Here is a 9,234-nt window from a genome sequence, read left to right on the forward strand (position 1 = left end):
GATTGTAGAGAAGAATTTCCCAAAATTAAGGATAAATAGGTCCATACAAATACAAGAAGCACATAGAACACAAAATAGACAGGACCAGAAAAGAAACTCTCCACAGCACATCATAGTAAAACCACTAAATGTTCAGAACAAAGAGAGAATACTGAAAGCTACAAAAGAAAAACAAGTCACATATACAGGAAAATCCATCAGGATTACAGTTGACATTTCAGTGCAAAGTATGAAAGCTAGAAGAGCCTGGGCCAAAGTATCCCCAGTTCTAAATGACCACAGATGCCAACCCAGATTACTTTAACCAGCCAAAATGTCTATTATAGTCGAAGGGGAAAGAAAAGTCTTCCATGACACAAATAGGCTGAAAGAATTCATCTTGACAAAACCAGCCCTTCAGAGCGTTCTTGAAGAATACAAAGAGCTGAAGAAAGGATTGACTATACCCAAGTGGTTACGGAAAGAAATTCAATGAAGGTATAACTGTGGAAATGCACAGCTATATCAGTAATGTGAACAGAAATAAAAATGACAGGATTCCATATACATATTTTATTAATAACCTTAAATATCAATGGACTGAACTCCCCAGTCAAAAGACACAGACTACTAGTTGAATGGTTAAAGAAACAAAATCCATCTTTTTGTTGTCTGCAAGAAACTCATCTCATTTTCAAGGACAGGCACTACCTTAAGGTGAAAGGATGGAAAACAATATACCAAGCAAATGGTACTAAGAAAAAAGCAGGCGTAGCAATTCTAATATCTGATAAAATAGACTTTAAACTAAAACTAATCAGAAGAGACAAAGAAGGCCACTGCATTCTGATCAAAGGAACAATAAATCAAGAAGATATTACAATCATGAACATATATTCACCAAACTCCAGTGCACCCAGCTTCATAAAATCAGCACTACAGGATTTTAAGACCCAGGTTACTCCCAACTCATTAATAGTAGGGTATTCAATACCCCATTGTCTCCATTAGATAGATCAAAGGACAGAGAATTAACAAGAGAGACATCTGAATTAAACAATACCATATAGCAAATGGACCTAACAGACATCTACAGAATATTCCACATAAGCACCAAAGAATATGCTTTCTATTCAGTGTCCCATGGAACCTTCTCCAAAATTGACCATATACTGGGGCACAGAACAAACCTCAACAAATACAAAAAGATTGAAATAATTCTCTGCATTCTATCAGACCACAATGCAATAAAGCTTAAAATCAACACCAGAAATAACTATGTGAACACATGGAGATTAAACAACACACTCCTGAATGATGAATAAGTCAAAGGAGAAATTAAGAAAGAAATAAAAGTATTTCTGGAACTAAATGGAAAGGACAATACAACAGAAAAAAAACCTCTGGGACACGTTGAAAGCAGTCCTTGGAAGTTTAGAGCTTTAAGTGCCTACATTAAAAAATTGGAAAAAACACAAATAACTGACTTAACATTGCAACTCAAGACACTTGAAAAGCAACAACAAACGAAACCCAAACCCAACAGACAAGAAGAAATAACAAAAATCAGGGCAGAAATTAGTGAAATAGAAACAAAGAAAACAATACAAAGAATCAATGAATCTAAGAGTTGGTTCTTTGAAAAGATAAACAAGATTGATAGACCTGTAGCCCAGTTAACCAAAAGAAAGCACCTCCAAATCAACAAAATCAGAGATGAAAGGGGAAACATCACAACAGACACCAAAAAGATCCAGAGCATTAGTAGAAATGAAGTGATTTTTGGTAGTTCGATGTCACAGTTTATAAGAAGGTACGATTTTCCTCCTGTTTGTGTAAAGTGACCACCATGGATTAGTGCATTCATTGCGGGCTGGGTGTGAGTCTTGGCAAAGGAAATGATGAGGTGTTGGGGCCTGACCTTAAGGATTGTTGGCGAGAACTTGTGTCTGTGAATGCCAGATGACACAACAGTCCTAAGTTGGTCAACTTCATAACATCTACTGGAATCCCACTGCTGATAACTTCAGGGATTCCCAGCTCATCTGTTTCAGGCAGGAGCCTTTCCCAGGTTTTGTGTCTTGGAAGCTCCCTGGATAGGCAAGTGTCCTTCCTTCATGGTTCTGGACCCCTGTTGGCAATTGGGTTTCCCTCAGCCCAGTGCCCCTTGGAGAAGTGGTTCCAAATCAATGACCAGGAAATACAGCCAGTGCCTCTCTTAATGGCACCTCTTCTGATATGGGGGTGAGTCGATCAGGCTGACTGGGTTCCAATTCCTCCAGAATCGCTGATTGGTCAGGTCCAACAGTTGAAAAATCTTCCTCGGAGTCACTGAGTTGGTCGGATTGGGGTTCTTTGGAGCTGTCCCCTCTCTCTATGTCTTCTATTTAGAAAGCCAGTTCTTCCGCAAAGCTCCCTGGCAACCTGCTCATTTGTTGGTTCTTTGGCCTAGAGGCTACAGCTGGCTCTTCAGATGTTGTTCCAGTGGTGCCGTTAAGTTGGGGATTGGTGGCCTGAGGATAATCCTCCTGATTGTCCAATCTCTCCATACTGGGGATCAACTCAGTGTTACCTAGGAGTTCTGTTCTTGTCACTGAGGACTCAGCTGGCACAGTTCCCTGCAAGGATGTTTCAGCTTTCTCTGTGAGCTTCCAGAGTAACTCTTGTCTTGCAAGATCCTCTTGCTGTCGCTGTTCTTTGATGATATTTCCACTTCTTTCAGCAAATTTGAGGAGGATCTTCATCGTTGTTTAAGTCAGTGTCTTGTCTGATCTCTTTCTTATACTGGATTGCTTGTAGCAAGTAAACTAGAAAAGGGAAAAACTAGAAAAACTAGAAAATGACCATTGGGGTGAGGGATATTTTAGGGGAGGAGGAACAGAAGAACATAGGGAATATGGAAACAAGGCAAATTTGGGAGGTGGAGAATTTAAGCAGGTTAGAGCACATGAGGAGACGAGGGTGAAAGGTTAACCAAAACAAAGAGTGTAAAAAGTCATGTGAAAACTTACTATTTTGTAAACCAGGTACAAAAAATTAAGTTTAAAAATAAGAGTTAAGCCGGGCGTGGTGGCGCATGCCTTTAATCCCAGCACTCGGGAGGCAGAGGCAGGTGGATCTCTGTGAGTTCAAGGCTAGCCTCGTCTACATAGTGAGTTCCAGGACAGCTGGGGCTACAGGGAGACCCTGTCTCAAAAGGAACAAAAATAAATAAATAAATAAATAAATAAATAAAAAAATAAAATAAGGATTAGAAGGAAGACACCTTGCATGCTTAGATAATGATGCTCCTAAAAGCCAAGGATTATTAAAGAAAAACCCAAGGCAGATATGAATTCCTCTTTATGAATTGTTGGTCAGGGAGGCCCTAAAGGCCTGTAGAACAATACAGGCTCTTGCCATTCTTCTTGGTTGACAACACTCTACTGCTGAAGATATCACACACCTCAGTTGCAAGACATAGAGAAATGAATCTGGAACTGAGCTGAAAGCTTCCTCCTTGGTGGCTAGCTTTCAAAGTTGCAGAAGGTGCTATACAGGCTTTTGGGGAAGAAAAGACATCAACAGTCTTACCAAGCTGTGAAGCGTATGAACTACAATTCCAACCTACAAGGCAAGATGTGCCTGTTGGTACAATAGTGGTAGCACAACTGTTACGGGGGCAAACCAACTGCTCTTTGATTGGATTTCAGTCATGCTCCATGAAAGGTAATTCATGATAGATACTATAAACCTGATTTTTAAAAAAATCCATGGTTGAGGGGGTCTTAGGTGAACTTACTACTGCTGTTTAGTTAAATTGCCTTGGTGTCAAGTTTCCTACTACATATTTATGCTTTACCCATAGAAAAACACTACTCTCAGATATAATCAGCAAAACTTCTCTGCAATGAATGGAGGTGAAGGCAGAGATGCATGGATGAATGAGGTGCTCAGAATAAGTGACAGCTGAGTGCTCAGCCCCAAACAAGACATTTGTGTCAACACTTCTAAAGCACAGGGATGACTATGGAAGATGGTGTGGAAAGAGTGTAAAAGCCAGAAGACAGGAAGAAGGGCTGCAAAATGCTGTCTTCTTGGCATAGCTTAGCCAATGCAGTCATGACCTCACAACAGCTGTGGCAGCTTGTAATGGGCCTAAGACAGGGCCTGTCAATAGGCAATTGTAAACTGGAAAGTGGTGTGACAGATACTACAGAAAACCACATTAAAACTATGCCTGAATAAGAAACAGCCTGATTCTTGGCATCCATTTTAAGGCCGAGAGCTGACCCAAACTGCTGAGACCCTGTTGCTTCAGTAATTCTCTTGGGACTCTGCCTGTGCCCCTGCCCCCCTTAACAACAGCTACTCCTTTGGTTTAATTGAAACAGTATAGCCAACATGAAATAGGGAAGTAAAAGTTGGACCCTTATCTCATCAGAGAATTTTCCCTTTTTGATCCCTAGACCTAGACTAATACACAATCACAAACTGATGTTATCACTTTTTCTCATTTTTTTCAAAGAAATAAATGCTGTGTGCAGCACTCTTGATATTCCCATGTATACACACCCACACGTACATTATTCTAGGTTCAGGGCAGAGCAGATCATGAAGAAATAAAGTCATATGTCCAGGTCACAGGAGCAGCACATGGCTCAGTGAGCTTGTTTGCATTATAGACAAGATAAGATGTTTGAGTTGCAAGGTTAGGTAAAAGTCATTTGTCCAGAATATGTCCATATCATAAAAATCATTCCCAAAGGGCATTCATGGTTTCTCTACTTATCCCCTAACTATTGGTTACTGGATTGCAAGGGAGAAGTCATTGTCTTCAATTGTTGCGGTCACTACCAGCGGTGGCCACTCCTCCATTCTCACGGGCGTCGAGGCTGCTCCTCCGCTCACCCTGGGCTGAGGCCTCTCATCTGCCTGCCCTGGGCTGAGGCCGCTGTTCTGCTCGCCCGGTGCCACCTTCTGTCATCACTGTTTCTGCCCGGTCCTGGACCCCAGGGCTGGTGAGGAGACTGTGTCAGCTGAGCTGCATTCAGACACAGGAGACGAGGTTCAGTGACACAGATCTGGTTTATTGCTGGAAGGCACAAGCTTATATAGGGGTAGTGATCCAATCACAGCACAGCAAATAAGATAACTTATTAGCATAACAGGTTTAGTGTCCTATCACAGTACAGAAAGTAGGATACCTTATTAGCATAACAGGCTTAGCATCCTATTAGCATAACAGACTTAACATCCTATCACAGAATAGTGGGTAGGATGCCTCATTAGCATAATGGGTTTCAGATTACAGAGCCTGGATTCCTGGAAACCATGTGACCCTGACTGTTGCAATATCTAAGTGTTGCAATTTGGAATTCCAAGGGTGGTGATTAAGGCGTGGCGAGCTCTAGGCATGAGTCTCGTGATCTGCCAATCGGAGCAAATGTCACAAGGCGTTTCTTGTGGCTCCAGCGGTCAGGCCGTTGCCTAGGGCCTGCTGTATGGCTGTCAATAAGACTTTCACCCTAGGCTCAAGCCTGTCTCCCACAAATTGTGTACTCACTGTGGAACCCCCCCAGGCTCCAATGGATCATTTCAAACCCATGCTCATGTAGATGACATGAATGTGGGAAGGGGCCAATAGGAAGGAAGGGGGCTAATAGTGGTAGGAGGGAGGGAGAGCATATAAAACTGGAGACAATAGTTATCAGAATATACTTCATACATGTATGAAGTTGTTGAAAAAATTGAGTGAACGCTATATACATATATAGGTCAGGGTTGCTGATAATGGAGCTCAGTTATAGAGAGCTTGCCTTACATGTACTAAGCCCTGGGTTTGATTGCTTGATTTCCAATACTGTAAAACAAGAAGAGCCATGGAAAGCATGATGCTTCTGCTACTCTGAGTCATGAGTATCAGAGCTCTTGAGTACTGACCTGGGGTTCATAGCTTCTTTATCCGTGGAACTGTGCCAGACTAACTTATTAGCTTGAAGAATAGTATAAAATTACAGATTCTTTATAGTTTGACAATGATTTGGAAAAGGGACTTTTCTGAAATGACAAGGCCCTGTAGGCAGCACTTAGACAAAATAGAACCCTCAACTAAATGCACCAACAGGCTAAAGTGAAAGTGAGAGAAAGGACTGTCATTGAAAGCTGGTATTTAAAAGAAATCTTGCAACATGCAGTATATGAATTTAGCAAACAGACTAAGAAGACAGGTAACAAATAAACCCTAGCAATTTCCAAAGAAAATTCAATTAGATATTAGTTAATTGCTTATGCAGTGGCCCAAAACTATAATTATCTTTAAATATGTTGTTTGCAATGCTGAAGAAATCAAGCTAAAAGACATCTTTCTGTGTAACATTTGTACATAATGACACCAATGGAAGGCATGCTTAAGTCTTCACACTTCAAAGAAATGACCTCTAAGCCACACTTAGGGAAAGTAAGCTAAAATCTGTGGGGCATTCCAGTTACCAAGGACACTTGTAATCATTTCCTTAATTGTCCTTGACAATTTTATCATTAAAGATGTGGGACATTAATTAATGATGGAACATCTATTCCTGGAAAAATAGGCCTTGGGGGCACAATAGAGAGCTTATTCTTTGCACATTCTTTGTGAGCGCTGTTTCTACAGTGTGGGTCATCCATGTTGCAAGCGTTGCCTGGATGGCATGTAAACATTTGGAGCACTCGATTGTATGAGAATTGGATTGAATAAAATCAATGCTGATAATGCTGAAAATATGTTCAAAACCAATGTGCCCTAAAGAAGCTTTTATGCCTAGATTAGTATCAGTGTTTAATTGACAGCCTCTTCACTTGGTTAATTACTTGGTCTATTGTGGCAGAGAGAGTGGGAAAAGGACAAAAGCATTTGTGTTATGAATAGTGGCCAATAAGGGAATCAAATAAGAGAAAGCTGAACACCCTGCTACAGAATACCGACTTACATAAAGTCTTTGTATGCCATGATTTTTTAAATGACTGTCCTTTGAAAAATGGAAATGGTTGAAATGGACCCTTTATTTCAAAAGACAAGTTTTGAACCTTTGTGTTTTTAGGATACCATGGAGGAAAAGCTCCAAGGTAAACTTTTTTGCTTTTCAGTAGCTTTTCCAGCAAGCACAAAGGTACAGGAGCCAAGACGGCAAATAGAAAAAAGATCCATTCTTTGCAGTTCTGAACTTCGGGGTAAATTAAACCATTTTAATGAAAGTAAACAAATTAGAATACTATGAAAACACATGTACATGTTTTTGATGTAAGGCACGGCAACTATTTTCTAAATTTTTTATGCAAGAATGTTAATGTGATGGTTATTCATTCTGCAATAGCAAAATGATGTCCAAAGATGCTGAACATATACATAGACTCAGAACAGGAGCCAGCCTTCATTTATCTCCTTTTGTGGTGCATCCTCATCAGTTAGACTTCTAATGTTGCTCCTAAGGGTCAGGTCCAGCTTCAATCCTTGGTCCTCAGCCCTTATCTTCTGACACATAATTCTTTAGGGATATCATTTGGCTGTATAGCTCTACATACCATCTATATGCCAATGACTCTTGTGTTTGTATTTCCAGCCTCCATCTGTTCCCTGATGTCCACTGGGATGTCTAAGGGTATCTTATGCTTAACATATTTGAAATTTAACCATCCCAGGTGCCTTCAGCTCTGTTCCTCCCACAGTCCTTCTTTACTTCCCTATTGCCAGACCATCAGTCCTTCATCTGAAATAGATTCCAGAAGCTTTGTATTTAATCTGTCACTGCTGTTACTCATGTTTATCATTTCTTATGGCCCATAACTAAAAATCTCCTAATTGGACCTTCTCTCCCATTCTCTTTTCTTTCAATCTGCACTCAGTTCTTTTTTTTAAGTCTAAGGAACATAATCAGCCACCTATTAAAAATATGCTATACTGGCATGATTACATCATATATAATATATATAATAATTTACATATAAATTATTATACACATAAATAGCCTGATGATCATAGAAATTGAGCATCACTAAAAAGAAAAACCAGACTTGAAGTTCAGTCTCTCTGATTCTCAGGTCTGTATTTTTTTTCTATTAAACCCCAATACATGCTACATTCAGAACATTAACCACCTATTAACTAAATGAAAACACTAAATTTTCTGTCAGCAAAGAGAAAGATGGACTTCATGCTTCAAAGGTAAAGCATGACTTTGTCACTGATATAACCTGAATGTAGACTTTGATTTTATGAGAGAAAAACCTTAATCTAGAATCTTGCTGCATGTGGACTAGAAACCTAACAAGCCATAGTCTTCTGTGAGAAGAGCAACCAGAACCTTGTGGACTGAGCCATGGAAGGGCAAGGGAAGAACATGATCTGGCCTGTCAGCCAAAATTAAATCTGTACCACAGATGCCCATTCAAATGAGTTTATGAGTATTTTTTTAAGAGATCAACATTAGTACTATAACTCCAAACCAAGGAGCCCATGCCATGTTGACTGGTGCAGAGTCCAGTCCAGAGCTAAATGGCCAGGCAAGTCCTATCACTTTACCTTAACTCACAACACACTTAGGATTCTAAATATTAACTTGTATAAAATAGACCATTTTATGTTATCTAGGAAAAAGAATTCTTTTATTTCAATTGAGAAAATAAATAATTTTTATAAATAATCTAATTTGTCCTTTTTGAGTTAGGCATAGACTGGTATATATGCAAATGGGTTAGTAAGATTTCTAAGACTCAGTTTCCCCCATTTTCATAGCCTGCCAGAATGGTGGGATCATCACACTGATTATGCATTATTCATCAATGTGATGCTACGAGCCACTAATGTTCATATCAGAGACTGTATACTGAACTCATTACTTGTCACATGGGTATTACTGTTTCCAGTTTGAAGACTGAGAAAATCAAGCCTCAGATAGGTTAAGGAAACTAGCTAAAATTATGCCACAAATTAGTTGCACAATTTCAGTTTTGATAATGACATTTTGTTTGCATAGGATAAAAGGGGCTGGAGAGATGGCTCAGCAGTTAAGAGCACTGACTCCTCTTGCAGAGGAACTGAGTTTGGTTTCCAGGCCCCACATAGTGGCTAACAACCATCCACAATTCCAGTTCCAGGGGATCCAACACCCTCTTCTGACCTCCGCAAGCACTGCATAACATGGGTGCACTTACATGCAGGCAACACACTCATACACACAAAATAAAACTAAATAAATCATTTTTTTAATTAAAAATATATTTGACATTTTTAAACAC

Source organism: Nannospalax galili, unplaced genomic scaffold (genome assembly GCF_000622305.1).
Source record: "Nannospalax galili isolate Female #2095 unplaced genomic scaffold, S.galili_v1.0 scaffold417, whole genome shotgun sequence".
Classification (NCBI taxonomy): Eukaryota; Metazoa; Chordata; class Mammalia; order Rodentia; family Spalacidae; genus Nannospalax; species Nannospalax galili.